This window comes from Oncorhynchus gorbuscha, linkage group LG05 (genome assembly GCF_021184085.1).
Source record: "Oncorhynchus gorbuscha isolate QuinsamMale2020 ecotype Even-year linkage group LG05, OgorEven_v1.0, whole genome shotgun sequence".
Taxonomy (NCBI): Eukaryota; Metazoa; Chordata; class Actinopteri; order Salmoniformes; family Salmonidae; genus Oncorhynchus; species Oncorhynchus gorbuscha.
The window spans coordinates 10,244,707-10,264,706 of NC_060177.1; the positions used below are offsets into that span (position 1 = coordinate 10,244,707).

Sequence of the window (20,000 nt, forward strand, 5' to 3'; positions counted from 1 at the left end):
ATAGCTGTCTATAGCACAGTACTGGTAGTATAATAGCTGTCTATAACACAGTACTGGTAGTATAATAGCTGTCTATAACACAGTACTGGTAGTATAATAGCTGTCTATAACACAGTACTGGTAGTATAATAGCTGTCTATAGCACAGTACTGGTAGTATAATAGCTGTCTATAGCACAGTACTGGTAGTATAATAGGTAGTATAATAGCTGTCTATAGCACAGTACTGGTAGTATAATACTGGTAGTATAATAGCTGTCTATAGCACAGTACTGGTAGTATAATAGCTGTCTATAGCACAGTACTGGTAGTATAATAGCTGTCTATAGCACAGTACTGGTAGTATAATAGCTGTACTGGTATATAATAGCTGTCTATAGCACAGTACTGGTAGTATAATAGCTGTCTATAGCACAGTACTGGTAGTATAATAGCTGTCTATAGCACAGTACTGGTAGTATAATAGCTGTCTATAGCACAGTACTGGTAGTATAATAGCTGTCTATAGCACAGTACTGGTAGTATAATAGCTGTCTATAGCACAGTACTGGTAGTATAATAGCTGTCTATAGCACAGTACTGGTAGTATAATAGCTGTCTATAGCACAGTACTGGTAGTATAATAGCTGTCTATAGCACAGTACTGGTAGTATAATAGCTGTCTATAGCACAGTACTGGTAGTATAATAGCTGTCTATAGCACAGTACTGGTAGTATAATAGCTGTCTATAACACAGTACTGGTAGTATAATAGCTGTCTATAGCACAGTACTGGTAGTATAATAGCTGTCTATAGCACAGTACTGGTAGTATAATAGCTGTCTATAGCACAGTACTGGTAGTATAATAGCTGTCTATAGCACAGTACTGGTAGTATAATAGCTGTCTATAACACAGTACTGGTAGTATAATAGCTGTCTATAGCACAGTACTGGTAGTATAATAGCTGTCTATAGCACAGTACTGGTAGTATAATAGCTGTCTATAGCACAGTACTGGTAGTATAATAGCTGTCTATAACACAGTACTGGTAGTATAATAGCTGTCTATAGCACAGTACTGGTAGTATAATAGCTGTCTATAGCACAGTACTGGTAGTATAATAGCTGTCTATAGCACAGTACTGGTAGTATAATAGCTGTCTATAGCACAGTACTGGTAGTATAATAGCTGTCTATAGCACAGTACTGGTAGTATAATAGCTGTCTATAGCACAGTACTGGTAGTATAATAGCTGTCTATAGCACAGTACTGGTAGTATAATAGCTGTCTATAGCACAGTACTGGTAGTATAATAGCTGTCTATAGCACAGTACTGGTAGTATAATAGCTGTCTATAGCACAGTACTGGTAGTATAATAGCTGTCTATAGCACAGTACTGGTAGTATAATAGCTGTCTATAGCACAGTACTGGTAGTATAATAGCTGTCTATAGCACAGTACTGGTAGTATAATAGCTGTCTATAGCACAGTACTGGTAGTATAATAGCTGTCTATAGCACAGTACTGGTAGTATAATAGCTGTCTATAGCACAGTACTGGTAGTATAATAGCTGTCTATAGCACAGTACTGGTAGTATAATAGCTGTCTATAACACAGTACTGGTAGTATAATAGCTGTCTATAGCACAGTACTGGTAGTATAATAGCTGTCTATAGCACAGTACTGGTAGTATAATAGCTGTCTATAACACAGTATAATAGCTGTCTATAACACAGTACTGGTAGTATAATAGCTGTCTATAGCACAGTACTGGTAGTATAATAGCTGTCTATAACACAGTACTGGTAGTATAATAGCTGTCTATAGCACAGTACTGGTAGTATAATAGCTGTCTATAGCACAGTACTGGTAGTATAATAGCTGTCTATAGCACAGTACTGGTAGTATAATAGCTGTCTATAGCACAGTACTGGTAGTATAATAGCTGTCTATAGCACAGTACTGGTAGTATAATAGCTGTCTATAGCACAGTACTGGTAGTATAATAGCTGTCTATAGCACAGTACTGGTAGTATAATAGCTGTCTATAGCACAGTACTGGTAGTATAATAGCTGTCTATAGCACAGTACTGGTAGTATAATAGCTGTCTATAGCACAGTACTGGTAGTATAATAGCTGTCTATAGCACAGTACTGGTATAATAGCTGTCTATAACAGTACTGGTAGGTATAATAGCTGTCTATAGCACAGTACTGGTAGTATAATAGCTGTCTATAGCACAGTACTGGTAGTATAATAGCTGTCTATAGCACAGTACTGGTAGTATAATAGCTGTCTATAGCACAGTACTGGTAGTATAATAGCTGTCTATAACACAGTACTGGTAGTATAATAGCTGTCTATAGCACAGTACTGGTAGTATAATAGCTGTCTATAGCACAGTACTGGTAGTATAATAGCTGTCTATAGCACAGTACTGGTAGTATAATAGCTGTCTATAGCACAGTACTGGTAGTATAATAGCTGTCTATAGCACAGTACTGGTAGTATAATAGCTGTCTATAGCACAGTACTGGTAGTATAATAGCTGTCTATAGCACAGTACTGGTAGTATAATAGCTGTCTATAGCACAGTACTGGTAGTATAATAGCTGTCTATAACACAGTACTGGTAGTATAATAGCTGTCTATAGCACAGTACTGGTAGTATAATAGCTGTCTATAGCACAGTACTGGTAGTATAATAGCTGTCTATAACACAGTACTGGTAGTATAATAGCTGTCTATAGCACAGTACTGGTAGTATAATAGCTGTCTATAACACAGTACTGGTAGTATAATAGCTGTCTATAGCACAGTACTGGTAGTATAATAGCTGTCTATAGCACAGTACTGGTAGTATAATATAATAGCTGTCTATAGCACAGTACTGGTAGTATAATAGCTGTCTATAGCACAGTACTGGTAGTATAATAGCTGTCTATAGCACAGTACTGGTAGTATAATAGCTGTCTATAGCACAGTACTGGTAGTATAATAGCTGTCTATAGCACAGTACTGGTAGTATAATAGCTGTCTATAGCACAGTACTGGTAGTATAATAGCTGTCTATAGCACAGTACTGGTAGTATAATAGCTGTCTATAGCACAGTACTGGTAGTATAATAGCTGTCTATAGCACAGTACTGGTAGTATAATAGCTGTCTATAGCACAGTACTGGTAGTATAATAGCTGTCTATAGCACAGTACTGGTAGTATAATAGCTGTCTATAGCACAGTACTGGTAGTATAATAGCTGTCTATAGCACAGTACTGGTAGTATAATAGCTGTCTATAGCACAGTACTGGTAGTATAATAGCTGTCTATAGCACAGTACTGGTAGTATAATAGCTGTCTATAGCACAGTACTGGTAGTATAATAGCTGTCTATAGCACAGTACTGGTAGTATAATAGCTGTCTATAGCACAGTACTGGTAGTATAATAGCTGTCTATAGCACAGTACTGGTAGTATAATAGCTGTCTATAGCACAGTACTGGTAGTATAATAGCTGTCTATAACACTACTGGTAGTATAATAGCTGTCTATAGCACAGTACTGGTAGTATAATAGCTGTCTATAGCACAGTACTGGTAGTATAATAGCTGTCTATAGCACAGTACTGGTAGTATAATAGCTGTCTATAACACAGTACTGGTAGTATAATAGCTGTCTATAGCACAGTACTGGTAGTATAATAGCTGTCTATAGCACAGTACTGGTAGTATAATAGCTGTCTATAGCACAGTACTGGTAGTATAATAGCTGTCTATAACACAGTACTGGTAGTATAATAGCTGTCTATAACACAGTACTGGTAGTATAATAGCTGTCTATAACACAGTACTGGTAGTATAATAGCTGTCTATAACACAGTACTGGTAGTATAATAGCTGTCTATAGCACAGTACTGGTAGTATAATAGCTGTCTATAGCACAGTACTGGTAGTATAATAGCTGTCTATAGCACAGTACTGGTAGTATAATAGCTGTCTATAGCACAGTACTGGTAGTATAATAGCTGTCTATAGCACAGTACTGGTAGTATAATAGCTGTCTATAGCACAGTACTGGTAGTATAATAGCTGTCTATAGCACAGTACTGGTAGTATAATAGCTGTCTATAGCACAGTACTGGTAGTATAATAGCTGTCTATAGCACAGTACTGGTAGTATAATAGCTGTCTATAGCACAGTACTGGTAGTATAATAGCTGTCTATAGCACAGTACTGGTAGTATAATAGCTGTCTATAGCACAGTACTGGTAGTATAATAGCTGTCTATAGCACAGTACTGGTAGTATAATAGCTGTCTATAGCACAGTACTGTATAATAGTCTATAACAGTATATAATAGCTGTCTATAGCACAGTACTGGTAGTATAATAGCTGTCTATAGCACAGTACTGGTAGTATAATAGCTGTCTATAGCACAGTACTGGTAGTATAATAGCTGTCTATAGCACAGTACTGGTAGTATAATAGCTGTCTATAGCACAGTACTGGTAGTATAATATAGCACAGTACTGGTAGTATAATAGCTGTCTATAGCACAGTACTGGTAGTATAATAGCTGTCTATAGCACAGTACTGGTAGTATAATAGCTGTCTATAGCACAGTACTGGTATAATAGCTGTCTAGTGGTATATAATAGCTGTCTATAGCACAGTACTGGTAGTATAATAGCTGTCTATAGCACAGTACTGGTAGTATAATAGCTGTCTATAACACAGTACTGGTAGTATAATAGCTGTCTATAGCACAGTACTGGTAGTATAATAGCTGTCTATAACACAGTACTGGTAGTATAACTAGCTGTCTATAGTACTGGTAGTATAATAGCTGTCTATAACACAGTACTGGTAGTATAATAGCTGTCTATAGCACAGTACTGGTAGTATAATAGCTGTCTATAGCACAGTACTGGTAGTATAATAGCTGTCTATAACACAGTACTGTGTTAACAGTACTGGTAGTATAATAGCTGTCTATAACACAGTACTGGTAGTATAATAGCTGTCTATAGCACAGTACTGTGTTCAGGGCTATAATAGCTGTCTATAGCACAGTACTGGTAGTATAATAGCTGTCTATAGCACAGTACTGGTAGTATAAGGTCTATAACACAGTACTATAGCACAGTACTGGTAGTATAATAGCTGTCTATAGCACAGTACTGGTAGTATAATAGGCTGTCTATAGCACAGTACTGGTAACACAGTACTGTGTTCAGGGCTATAATAGCTGTCTATAGCACAGTACTGGTAGTATAATAGCTGTCTATAGCACAGTACTGGTAGTATAATAGCTGTCTATAACACAGTACTGGTAGTATAATAGCTGTCTATAACACAGTACTGGGGCTATAATAGCTGTCTATAGCACAGTACTGGTAGTATAATAGCTGTCTATAACACAGTACTGGTAGGTCTATAGCACAGTACTGGTAATAGCTGTATAGCACAGTACTGGTAGTATAATAGCTGTCTATAGCACAGTACTGGTAGTATAATAGCTGTCTATAACACAGTACTGGTAGTATAATAGCTGTCTATAACACAGTACTGGTAGTATAATAGCTGTCTATAACACAGTACTGGTAGTATAATAGCTGTCTATAGCACAGTACTGGTAGTATAATAGCTGTCTATAACACAGTACTGTGTTCAGTATAATAGCTGTCTATAGCACAGTACTGTGTAGGGCTCTAATGTCTATAACACAGTACTGTGTTCTATGTCTATAACACAGTACTGGTGTTCAGGGCTATAATGCATGTCTATAGCACAGTGTCTATAACACAGTACTGTGTTCAGGGCTATAAGCTGTCTATAACACAGTACTGTGTTCAGGGCTAACACAGTTAGCTGTCTATATAGTACTGGTAGTATAATAGCTGTCTATAGCACAGTACTGGTAGTATAATAGCTGTCTATAGCACAGTACTGGTAGTATAATAGCTGTCTATAACACAGTACTGGTAGTATAATAGCTGTCTATAACACAGTACTGTGTTCAGGGCTATAATAGCTGTCTATAACACAGTACTGTGTTCAGGGCTAGTATAATAGTCTATAACACAGTACTGGTAGTATAATAGCTGTCTATAGCACAGTACTGGTAGTATAATAGCTGTCTATAGCACAGTACTGTGTTCAGGGCTCTTAGCTGTCTATAACACAGTACTGGTAGTATAATAGCTGTCTATAGCACAGTACTGGTAGTATAATAGCTGTCTATAACACAGTACTGTGTTCAGGGCTCTTAGCTGTCTATAGCACAGTACTGTGTTCAGGGCTCTTAGCTGTCTATAACACAGTACTGGTAGTATAATAGCTGTCTATAGCACAGTACTGGTAGTATAATAGCTGTCTATAACACAGTACTGTGTTCAGGGCTCTTAGCTGTCTATAACACAGTACTGGTAGTATAATAGCTGTCTATAACACAGTACTGTGTTCAGTATAATAGCTGTCTATAGCACAGTACTGTGTTCAGGGCTCTTAGCTGTCTATAACACAGTACTGTGTATCAGGGCTGCTCTATAACACAGTACTGGTAGTATAATAGCTGTCTATAACACAGTACTGTATAATAGTTCAGGGCTCTTAGCTGTCTATAGCACAGTACTGTGTTCAGGGCTCTTAGCTGTCTATAACACAGTACTGTGTTCAGGGCTCTTAGCTGTCTATAACACAGTACTGGTAGTATAATAGCTGTCTATAACACAGTACTGTGTTCAGGGCTCTTAGCTGTCTATAGCACAGTACTGTGTTCAGGGCTCTTAGCTGTCTATAACACAGTACTGTGTTCAGGGCTCTTAGCTGTCTATAACACAGTACTGGTAGTATAATAGCTGTCTATAGCACAGTACTGTGTAGTATAATAGCTGTCTATAGCACAGTACTGGTAGTATAATAGCTGTCTATAACACAGTACTGTGTTCAGGTCTATAGCTCTGGTAGCTGTCTATAGCACAGTACTGGTAGTATAATAGCTGTCTATAACACAGTACTGTGTTCAGGGCTATAATAGCTGTCTATAACACAGTACTGTGTTCAGTATAATAGCTGTCTATAACACAGTACTGTGTTCAGGGCTCTTAGCTGTCTAGTAACACAGTGTCTGTAGTACTGGTAGTCTTAGCTGTCTATAACACAGTACTGGTAGTATAATAGCTGTCTATAACACAGTACTGTGTTAGGGCTCTTAGCTGTCTATAACACAGTACTGGTAGTATAATAGCTGTCTATAACACAGTACTGTGTTCAGTATAATAGCTGTCTATAACACAGTACTGGTAGTATAATAGCTGTCTATAGCACAGTACTGTGTTCAGGGCTCTTAGCTGTCTATAGCACAGTACTGGTAGTATAATAGCTGTCTATAACACAGTACTGGTAGTATAATAGCTGTCTATAACACAGTACTGTGTTCAGGGCTCTTAGCTGTCTATAACACAGTACTGGTAGTATAATGCTGTCTATAGCACAGTACTGGTAGTATAAGGGCTCTTAGCTGTCTATAGCACAGTACTGGTAGTATAATAGCTGTCTATAACACAGTACTGTGTTCAGGGCTCTTAGCTGTCTATAACACAGTACTGTGTTCAGGGCTGGTAGTAATAGCTGTCTATAGCACAGTACTGTAGTATAATAGCTGTCTATAACACAGTACTGGTAGTATAATAGCTGTCTATAACACAGTACTGTGTATACAGCTGTCTATAACACAGTACTGTGTTCAGGGCTATAATAGCTGTCTATAACACAGTACTGTGTTCAGTACTGTGTTCAGGGCTCTAGCTGTCTATAACACAGTACTGGTAGTATAATAGCTGTCTATAACACAGTACTGTGTTCAGGGCTCTTAGCTGTCTATAACACAGTACTGTGTTCAGGGCTCTTAGCTGTCTATAACACAGTACTGTGTTCAGGGCTCTTAGCTGTCTATAGCACAGTACTGGTAGTATAATAGCTGTCTATAGCACAGTACTGTGTTCAGGGCTATGTCTATATACTGGTAGTGTCTATAGCACAGTACTGGTAGTATAATAGGTCTATAACACAGTATAATGTGTCTATAACACAGTACTGGTAGCTGTCTATAACACAGTACTGGTAGTATAATAGCTGTCTATAGCACAGTACTGGTTCAGGGCTCTTAGTCTATAGCACAGTACTGTGTTCAGGGCTCTTAGCTGTCTATAGCACAGTACTGTGTTCAGGGCTCTTAGCTGTCTATAGCACAGTACTGTGTTCAGGGCTATAATAGCTGTCTATAGCACAGTACTGGTAGGGCTATAATAGCTGTCTATAGCACAGTACTGGTAGTATAATAGCTGTCTATAACACAGTACTGTGTTCAGGGCTCTTAGCTGTCTATAACACAGTACTGTGTTCAGGGCTCTTAGCTGTCTATAACACAGTACTGTGTTCAGGGCTCTTAGCTGTCTATAACACAGTACTGGTAGTATAAGGTCTATAGCTACTGTGTAGCTGTCTATAACACAGTACTGTGTTCAGTCTAATAGCTGTCTATAGCACAGTACTGGTAGTATAATAGCTGTCTATAACACAGTACTGTGTTCAGGGCTCTTGGTAGCTGTCTATAACAGTACTGGTAGTATAATAGCTGTCTAGTACTGGTAGTATAATAGCTGTCTATAACACAGTACTGTGTTCAGGGCTCTGTGTAGCTGTCTATAGCACAGTACTGGTAGTATAATAGCTGTCTATAGCACAGTACTGTGTTCAGGGCTCTTAGCTGTCTATAGCACAGTACTGTGTTCAGGGCTCTTAGCTGTCTATAGCACAGTACTGTGTTCAGGGCTCTTAGCTGTCTATAGCACAGTACTGGTAGTATAATAGCTGTCTATAGCACAGTACTGTGTTCAGGGCTCTTAGCTGTCTATAGCACAGTACTGGTAGTATAATAGCTGTCTATAGCACAGTACTGTGTTCAGGGCTCTTAGCTGTCTATAACACAGTACTGTGTTCAGGGCTCTTAGCTGTCTATAACACAGTACTGGTAGTATAATAGCTGTCTATAACACAGTACTGGTAGTATAATAGCTGTCTATAGCACAGTACTGTGTAGTATAATAGCTGTCTATAGCACAGTACTGGTAGTATAATAGCTGTCTATAACACAGTACTGTGTTCAGGGCTCTTAGCTGTCTATAACACAGTACTGGTAGTATAATAGCTGTCTATAACACAGTACTGTGTTCAGGGCTCTTAGCTGTCTATAACACAGTACTGTGTTCAGGGCTCTTAGCTGTCTATAACACAGTACTGTGTTCAGGGCTCTTAGCTGTCTATAACACAGTACTGGTAGTATAATAGCTGTCTATAACACAGTACTGTGTTCAGGGCTCTTAGCTGTCTATAACACAGTACTGGTAGTATAATAGCTGTCTATAACACAGTACTGTGTTCAGGGCTCTTAGCTGTCTATAACACAGTACTGGTAGTATAATAGCTGTCTATAGCACAGTACTGTGTTCAGGGCTCTTAGCTGTCTATAACACAGTACTGGTAGTATAATAGCTGTCTATAACACAGTACTGGTAGTATAATAGCTGTCTATAACACAGTACTGTGTTCAGGGCTCTTAGCTGTCTATAACACAGTACTGGTAGTATAATAGCTGTCTATAACACAGTACTGTGTTCAGGGCTCTTAGCTGTCTATAGCACAGTACTGGTAGTATAATAGCTGTCTATAGCACAGTACTGTGTTCAGGGCTCTTAGCTGTCTATAGCACAGTACTGGTAGTATAATAGCTGTCTATAACACAGTACTGGTAGTATAATAGCTGTCTATAACACAGTACTGTGTTCAGGGCTCTTAGCTGTCTATAACACAGTACTGTGTTCAGGGCTCTTAGCTGTCTATAACACAGTACTGTGTTCAGGGCTCTTAGCTGTCTATAACACAGTACTGTGTTCAGGGCTCTTAGCTGTCTATAACACAGTACTGTGTTCAGGGCTCTTAGCTGTCTATAACACAGTACTGTGTTCAGTATTAGCTGTCTATAGCACAGTACTGGTAGTATAATAGCTGTCTATAGCACAGTACTGTGTTCAGGGCTCTTAGCTGTCTATAGTACTGGTAGTATAATAGCTGTCTATAGCACAGTACTGGTAGTATAATAGCTGTCTATAACACAGTACTGTGTTCAGGGCTCTTAGCTGTCTATAGCACAGTACTGGTAGTATAATAGCTGTCTATAGCACAGTACTGTGTTCAGGGCTCTTAGCTGTCTATAGCACAGTACTGTGTTCAGGGCTCTTAGCTGTCTATAGCACAGTACTGTGTTCAGGGCTCTTAGCTGTCTATAGCACAGTACTGGTAGTATAATAGCTGTCTATAACACAGTACTGTGTTCAGGGCTCTTAGCTGTCTATAGCACAGTACTGGTAGTATAATAGCTGTCTATAGCACAGTACTGTGTTCAGGGCTCTTAGCTGTCTATAGCACAGTACTGTGTTCAGGGCTCTTAGCTGTCTATAGCACAGTACTGGTAGTATAATAGCTGTCTATAGCACAGTACTGTGTTCAGGGCTCTTAGCTGTCTATAGCACAGTACTGTGTTCAGGGCTCTTAGCTGTCTATAACACAGTACTGTGTTCAGGGCTCTTAGCTGTCTATAACACAGTACTGGTAGTATAATAGCTGTCTATAACACAGTACTGTGTTAAGGGCTACTGGTAGCTGTCTATAACACAGTACTGGTAGTATAATAGCTGTCTATAACACAGTACTGTGTTCAGGGCTCTTAGCTGTCTATAGCACAGTACTGTGTTCAGGGCTCTTAGCTGTCTATAGCACAGTACTGGTAGTATAATAGCTGTCTATAACACAGTACTGTGTTCAGGGCTCTTAGCTGTCTATAGCACAGTACTGGTAGTATAATAGCTGTCTATAGCACAGTACTGTGTTCAGGGCTCTTAGCTGTCTATAGCACAGTACTGTGTTCAGGGCTCTTAGCTGTCTATAACACAGTACTGGTAGTATAATAGCTGTCTATAACACAGTACTGTGTTCAGGGCTCTTAGCTGTCTATAACACAGTACTGGTAGTATAATAGCTGTCTATAGCACAGTACTGGTAGTATAATAGCTGTCTATAACACAGTACTGTGTTCAGGGCTCTAGCTGTCTATAGCACAGTACTGTGTTCAGGGCTCTTAGCTGTCTATAGCACACAGTACTGTCTATAGTACTGTGTTCAGGGCTCTTAGCTGTCTATAACACAGTACTGGTAGTATAATAGCTGTCTATAACACAGTACTGTGTTCAGGGCTCTTAGCTGTCTATAGCACAGTACTGTGTTCAGGGCTCTTAGCTGTCTATAGCACAGTACTGGTAGTATAATAGCTGTCTATAACACAGTACTGTGTTCAGGGCTCTTAGCTGTCTATAGCACAGTACTGTGTTCAGGGCTCTTAGCTGTCTATAACACAGTACTGGTAGTATAATAGCTGTCTATAGCACAGTACTGTGTTCAGGGCTCTTAGCTGTCTATAGCACAGTACTGTGTTCAGGGCTCTTAGCTGTCTATAACACAGTACTGTGTTCAGGGCTCTTAGCTGTCTATAGCACAGTACTGTGTTCAGGGCTCTTAGCTGTCTATAACACAGTACTGTGTTCAGGGCTCTTAGCTGTCTATAGCACAGTACTGTGTTCAGGGCTCTTAGCTGTCTATAACACAGTACTGGTAGTATAATAGCTGTCTATAACACAGTACTGTGTTCAGGGCTCTTAGCTGTCTATAGTACTGGTAGTATAATAGCTGTCTATAGCACAGTACTGTGTTCAGGGCTCTTAGCTGTCTATAGTACTGGTAGTATAATAGCTGTCTATAGCACAGTACTGTGTTCAGGGCTCTTAGCTGTCTATAACACAGTACTGTGTTCAGGGCTCTTAGCTGTCTATAACACAGTACTGGTAGTATAATAGCTGTCTATAACACAGTACTGTGTTCAGGGCTCTTAGCTGTCTATAACACAGTACTGGTAGTATAATAGCTGTCTATAACACAGTACTGTGTTCAGGGCTCTTAGCTGTCTATAACACAGTACTGTGTTCAGGGCTCTTAGCTGTCTATAACACAGTACTGTGTTCAGGGCTCTTAGCTGTCTATAACACAGTACTGTGTTCAGGGCTCTTAGCTGTCTATAACACAGTACTGTGTTCAGGGCTATAATAGCTGTCTATAACACAGTACTGTGTTCAGGGCTCTTAGCTGTCTATAGCACAGTACTGTGTTCAGGGCTCTTAGCTGTCTATAGCACAGTACTGTAGTATAATAGCTGTCTATAACAGTACTGTGTTCAGGGCTCTTAGCTGTCTATAGCACAGTACTGGTAGTATAATAGCTGTCTATAGCACAGTACTGTGTTCAGGGCTCTTAGCTGTCTATAGCACAGTACTGGTAGTATAATAGCTGTCTATAGCACAGTACTGTGTTCAGGGCTCTTAGCTGTCTATAGCACAGTACTGTGTTCAGGGCTCTTAGCTGTCTATAGCACAGTACTGGTAGTATAATAGCTGTCTATAACACAGTACTGTGTTCAGGGCTCTTAGCTGTCTATAGCACAGTACTGGTAGTATAATAGCTGTCTATAGCACAGTACTGTGTTCAGGGCTCTTAGCTGTCTATAGCACAGTACTGGTAGTATAATAGCTGTCTATAGCACAGTACTGTGTTCAGGTCTATAACACAGTCTGCACAGTACTGTTCAGTTCAGGCTCTATAGCACAGTGTCTATAGCACAGTACTGGTAGTATAATAGCTGTCTATAGCACAGTACTGTGTTCAGGGCTCTTAGCTGTCTATAGCACAGTACTGTGTTCAGGGCTCTTAGCTGTCTATAGCACAGTACTGTGTTCAGGGCTCTTAGCTGTCTATAGCACAGTACTGTGTTCAGGGCTCGTAGCTGTCTATAGCACAGTACTGTGTTCAGGGCTCTTATAGCACAGTACTGTCTGTCTATAGCACAGTACTGGTAGTATAATAGCTGTCTATAACACAGTACTGTGTTCAGGGCTCTTAGCTGTCTATAACACAGTACTGGTAGTATAATAGCTGTCTATAACACAGTACTGTGTTCAGGGCTCTTAGCTGTCTATAACACAGTACTGTGTTCAGGGCTCTTAGCTGTCTATAACACAGTACTGTGTTCAGGGCTCTTAGCTGTCTATAACACAGTACTGGTAGTATAATAGCTGTCTATAACACAGTACTGTGTTCAGGTTCAGCTCTTAGCTGTCTATAACACAGTACTGGTAGTATAATAGCTGTCTAGGTGTTCAGGGCTCTTAGCTGTCTATAACACAGTACTGTGTTCAGGGCTCTTAGCTGTCTATAACACAGTACTGGTAGTATAATAGCTGTCTATAGCACAGTACTGGTAGTATAATAGCTGTCTATAACACAGTACTGTGTTCAGGGCTCTTAGCTGTCTATAACACAGTACTGTGTTCAGGGCTCTTAGCTGTCTATAACACAGTACTGTGTTCAGGGCTCTTAGCTGTCTATAACACAGTACTGGTAGTATAATAGCTGTCTATAGCACAGTACTGTGTTCAGGGCTCTTAGCTGTCTATAGCACAGTACTGTGTTCAGGGCTCTTAGCTGTCTATAGCACAGTACTGTGTTCAGGGCTCTTAGCTGTCTATAGCACAGTACTGTGTTCAGGGCTCTTAGCTGTCTATAGCACAGTACTGTGTTCAGGGCTCTTAGCTGTCTATAGCACAGTACTGTGTTCAGGGCTCTTAGCTGTCTATAGCACAGTACTGGTAGTATAATAGCTGTCTATAACACAGTACTGTGTTCAGGGCTCTTAGCTGTCTATAGCACAGTACTGGTAGTATAATAGCTGTCTATAACACAGTACTGTGTTCAGGGCTCTTAGCTGTCTATAGCACAGTACTGTGTTCAGGGCTCTTAGCTGTCTATAGCACAGTACTGGTAGTATAATAGCTGTCTATAGCACAGTACTGTGTTCAGGGCTCTTAGCTGTCTATAGCACAGTACTGGTAGTATAATAGCTGTCTATAGCACAGTACTGTGTTCAGGGCTCTTAGCTGTCTATAGTACTGGTAGTATAATAGCTGTCTATAGTACTGGCAGTATAATAGCTGTCTATAGCACAGTACTGTGTTCAGGGCTCTTAGCTGTCTATAGCACAGTACTGGTAGTATAATAGCTGTCTATAACACAGTACTGTGTTCAGGGCTCTTAGCTGTCTATAGTACTGGTAGTATAATAGCTGTCTATAGCACAGTACTGGTAGTATAATAGCTGTCTATAGCACAGTACTGTGTTCAGGGCTCTTAGCTGTCTATAGTACTGGTAGTATAATAGCTGTCTATAGCACAGTACTGGTAGTATAATAGCTGTCTATAACACAGTACTGTGTTCAGGGCTCTTAGCTGTCTATAACACAGTACTGTGTTCAGGGCTCTTAGCTGTCTATAACACAGTACTGGTAGTATAATAGCTGTCTATAACACAGTACTGTGTTCAGGGCTCTTAGCTGTCTATAGTACTGGTAGTAGTACTGTCTATAGTACTGGTAGTATAAGCTAGCTGTCTATAGCACAGTACTGTGTTCAGGGCTCTTAGCTGTCTATAACACAGTACTGTGTTCAGGGCTCTGTGTATAATAGTACTGTCTATAACATAACACAGTACTGTGTTCAGGGCTCTTAGCTGTCTATAGCACAGTACTGGTAGTATAATAGCTGTCTATAGCACAGTACTGGTAGTATAATAGCTGTCTATAACACAGTACTGTGTTCAGGGCTCTTAGCTGTCTATAGCACAGTACTGTGTTCAGGGCTCTTAGCTGTCTATAGCACAGTACTGTGTTCAGGGCTCTTAGCTGTCTATAACACAGTACTGTGTTCAGGGCTCTTAGCTGTCTATAGCACAGTACTGTGTTCAGGGCTCTTAGCTGTCTATAACACAGTACTGTGTTCAGGGCTCTTAGCTGTCTATAGCACAGTACTGTGTTCAGGGCTCTTAGCTGTCTATAACACAGTACTGTGTTCAGGGCTCTTAGCTGTCTATAACACAGTACTGTGTTCAGGGCTCTTAGCTGTCTATAACACAGTACTGGTAGTATAATAGCTGTCTATAGCACAGTACTGTGTTCAGGGCTCTTAGCTGTCTATAGTACTGGTAGTATAATAGCTGTCTATAGCACAGTACTGTGTTCAGGGCTCTTAGCTGTCTATAACACAGTACTGTGTTCAGGGCTCTTAGCTGTCTATAACACAGTACTGTGTTCAGGGCTCTTAGCTGTCTATAACACAGTACTGGTAGTATAATAGCTGTCTATAACACAGTACTGTGTTCAGGGCTCTTAGCTGTCTATAGTACTGGTAGTATAATAGCTGTCTATAGCACAGTACTGGTAGTATAATAGCTGTCTATAGCACAGTACTGTGTTCAGGGCTCTTAGCTGTCTATAGTACTGGTAGTATAATAGCTGTCTATAGCACAGTACTGGTAGTATAATAGCTGTCTATAACACAGTACTGGTAGTATAATAGCTGTCTATAACACAGTACTGTGTTCAGGGCTCTTAGCTGTCTATAACACAGTACTGTGTTCAGGGCTCTTAGCTGTCTATAACACAGTACTGTGTTCAGGGCTCTTAGCTGTCTATAACACAGTACTGGTAGTATAATAGCTGTCTATAACACAGTACTGTGTTCAGGGCTCTTAGCTGTCTATAACACAGTACTGGTAGTATAATAGCTGTCTATAACACAGTACTGTGTTCAGGGCTCTTAGCTGTCTATAACACAGTACTGGTAGTATAATAGCTGTCTATAACACAGTACTGTGTTCAGGGCTCTTAGCTGTCTATAACACAGTACTGTGTTCAGGGCTCTTAGCTGTCTATAACACAGTACTGTGTTCAGGGCTCTTAGCTGTCTATAACACAGTACTGGTTGTATAATAGCTGTCTATAACACAGTACTGTGTTCAGGGCTCTTAGCTGTCTATAACACAGTACTGTGTTCAGGGCTCTTAGCTGTCTATAACACAGTACTGTGTTCAGGGCTCTTAGCTGTCTATAACACAGTACTGGTAGTATAGGGCTAGCTGTCTATAACACAGTACTGTGTTCAGGGCTCTTAGCTGTCTATAACACAGTACTGGTAGTATAATAGCTGTCTATAACACAGTACTGTGTTCAGGGCTCTTAGCTGTCTATAACACAGTACTGGTAGTATAATAGCTGTCTATAACACAGTACTGTGTTCAGGGCTCTTAGCTGTCTATAACACAGTACTGTGTTCAGGGCTCTGTGTTCAGGGCTCTTAGCTGTCTATAACACAGTACTGTGTTCAGGGCTCTTAGCTGTCTATAACACAGTACTGTGTTCAGGGCTCTTAGCTGTCTATAACACAGTACTGTGTTCAGGGCTCTTAGCTGTCTATAACACAGTACTGTGTTCAGGGCTCTTAGCTGTCTATAACACAGTACTGTGTTCAGGGCTCTTAGCTGTCTATAACACAGTACTGGTAGTATAATAGCTGTCTATAACACAGTACTGTGTTCAGGGCTCTTAGCTGTCTATAACACAGTACTGTGTTCAGGGCTCTTAGCTGTCTATAACACAGTACTGGTAGTATAATAGCTGTCTATAACACAGTACTGTGTTCAGGGCTCTTAGCTGTCTATAACACAGTACTGTGTTCAGGGCTCTTAGCTGTCGATAACACAGTACTGTGTTCAGGGCTCTTAGCTGTCTATAGCACAGTACTGTGTTCAGGGCTCTTAGCTGTCTATAACACAGTACTGTGTTCAGGGCTCTTAGCTGTCTATAACACAGTACTGTGTTCAGGGCTCTTAGCTGTCTATAACACAGTACTGTGTTCAGGGCTCTTAGCTGTCTATAACACAGTACTGTGTTCAGGGCTCTTAGCTGTCTATAACACAGTACTGTGTTCAGGGCTCTTAGCTGTCTATAACACAGTACTGTGTTCAGGGCTCTTAGCTGTCTATAACACAGTACTGTGTTCAGGGCTCTTAGCTGTCTATAACACAGTACTGTGTTCAGGGCTCTTAGCTGTCTATAACACAGTACTGTGTTCAGGGCTCTTAGCTGTCTATAACACAGTACTGGTAGTATAATAGCTGTCTATAACACAGTACTGTGTTCAGGGCTCTTAGCTGTCTATAGTACTGGTAGTATAATAGCTGTCTATAGCACAGTACTGTGTTCAGGGCTCTTAGCTGTCTATAGTACTGGTAGTATAATAGCTGTCTATAGCACAGTACTGTGTTCAGGGCTCTTAGCTGTCTATAACACAGTACTGTGTTCAGGGCTCTTAGCTGTCTATAACACAGTACTGTGTTCAGGGCTCTTAGCTGTCTATAACACAGTACTGGTAGTATAATAGCTGTCTATAACACAGTACTGTGTTCAGGGCTCTTAGCTGTCTATAACACAGTACTGGTAGTATAATAGCTGTCTATAACACAGTACTGTGTTCAGGGCTCTTAGCTGTCTATAACACAGTACTGGTAGTATAATAGCTGTCTATAACACAGTACTGTGTTCAGGGCTCTTAGCTGTCTATAACACAGTACTGTGTTCAGGGCTCTTAGCTGTCTATAACACAGTACTGTGTTCAGGGCTCTTAGCTGTCTATAACACAGTACTGTGTTCAGGGCTCTTAGCTGTCTATAACACAGTACTGTGTTCAGGGCTCTTAGCTGTCTATAACACAGTACTGTGTTCAGGGCTCTTAGCTGTCTATAGCACAGTACTGTGTTCAGGGCTCTTAGCTGTCTATAACACAGTACTGTGTTCAGGGCTCTTAGCTGTCTATAACACAGTACTGTGTTCAGGGCTCTTAGCTGTCTATAACACAGTACTGTGTTCAGGGCTCTTAGCTGTCTATAACACAGTGTTGTGTTCAGGGCTCTTAGCTGTCTATAACACAGTACTGTGTTCAGGGCTCTTAGCTGTCTATAACACAGTACTGTGTTCAGGGCTCTTAGCTGTCTATAACATAGTGTTGTGTTCAGGACTCTTAGCTGTCTATAACACAGTGTTGTGTTCAGGGCTCTTAGCTGTCTATAACATAGTGTTGTGTTCAGGACTCTTAGCTGTCTATAACACAGTGTTGTGTTCAGGGCTCTTAGCTGTCTATAACATAGTGTTGTGTTCAGGACTCTTAGCTGTCTATAACACAGTACTGGTAGTATAATAGCTGTCTATAACACAGTACTGTGTTCAGGGCTCTTAGCTGTCTATAACACAGTACTGTGTTCAGGGCTCTTAGCTGTCTATAACACAGTACTGTGTTCAGGGCTCTTAGCTGTCTATAACACAGTACTGTGTTCAGGGCTCTTAGCTGTCTATAACACAGTGTTGTGTTCAGGGCTCTTAGCTGTCTATAACACAGTACTGTGTTCAGGGCTCTTAGCTGTCTATAACACAGTGTTGTGTTCAGGGCTCTTAGCTGTCTATAACATAGTGTTGTGTTCAGGACTCTTAGCTGTCTATAACACAGTACTGGTAGTATAATAGCTGTCTATAACACAGTACTGTGTTCAGGGCTCTTAGCTGTCTATAACACAGTGTTGTGTTCAGGGCTCTTAGCTGTCTATAACACAGTACTGTGTTCAGGGCTCTGTGTTCAGGGCTGTGTCTATAACACAGTACTGTGTTCAGGGCTCTTAGCTGTCTATAACACAGTACTGTGTTCAGGGCTCTTAGCTGTCTATAACACAGTACTGTGTTCAGGGCTCTTAGCTGTCTATAACACAGTACTGTGTTCAGGACTCTTAGCTGTCTATAACACAGTACTGGTAGTATAATAGCTGTCTATAACACAGTACTGTGTTCAGGGCTCTTAGCTGTCTATAACACAGTACTGGTAGTATAATAGCTGTCTATAACACAGTACTGTGTTCAGGGCTCTTAGCTGTCTATAGCACAGTACTGTGTTCAGGGCTCTTAGCTGTCTATAACACAGTACTGTGTTCAGGGCTCTTAGCTGTCTATAACACAGTACTGTGTTCAGGGCTCTTAGCTGTCTATAACACAGTACTGTGTTCAGGGCTCTTAGCTGTCTATAACACAGTACTGTGTTCAGGGCTCTTAGCTGTCTATAACACAGTACTGTGTTCAGGGCTCTTAGCTGTCTATAACACAGTACTGTGTTCAGGGCTCTTAGCTGTCTATAACACAGTACTGTGTTCAGGGCTCTTAGCTGTCTATAACACAGTACTGTGTTCAGGGCTCTTAGCTGTCTATAACACAGTACTGTGTTCAGGGCTCTTAGCTGTCTATAACACAGTACTGGTAGTATAATAGCTGTCTATAACACAGTACTGGTAGTATGTGTCTATAACACAGTACTGTGTTCAGGGCTCTTAGCTGTCTATAACACAGTACTGTGTTCAGGGCTCTTAGCTGTCTATAACACAGTACTGTGTTCAGGGCTCTTAGCTGTCTATAACACAGTACTGTGTTCAGGGCTCTTAGCTGTCTATAACACAGTACTGTGTTCAGGGCTCTTAGCTGTCTATAACACAGTACTGTGTTCAGGGCTCTTAGCTGTCTATAACACAGTACTGTGTTCAGGGCTCTTAGCTGTCTATAACACAGTGTTGTGTTCAGGGCTCTTAGCTGTCTATAACACAGTGTTGTGTTCAGGGCTCTTAGCTGTCTATAACATAGTGTTGTGTTCAGGGTAGCTGTCTATAACACAGTGTTGTGTTCAGGGTTCTAGCTGTCTATATCTACAGTAGCATTATCTTTCTCTTATGACTCTGTGAACTGGACTATTCAACCAAACTCGTTTCTGAGTTTCCTGGGTAAAGCAAAACAGCACACTTCCCAAGCTGCAGGACAGTGTGTTTTCTAGACACTGATACGTTGGTATAGTCTCTTTATTGGGTCACACAGTCACTCAATGAAAACATTGGTCTTACCTCAGCAATGTGCGCGTGACAGTTTTTATATGATAAC

The 20,000-nt window shown here is 40.5% G+C and overlaps 1 protein-coding gene across 1 annotated transcript in view; it reads left to right on the forward strand.

Annotated features, from left to right (window-relative positions):
• Window positions 1-20,000, forward strand: part of minar1 (membrane integral NOTCH2 associated receptor 1) — a 104,272-nt gene that overhangs the window by 73,637 nt on the left and 10,635 nt on the right. The gene's annotated exons all lie outside the window — the stretch shown is intronic.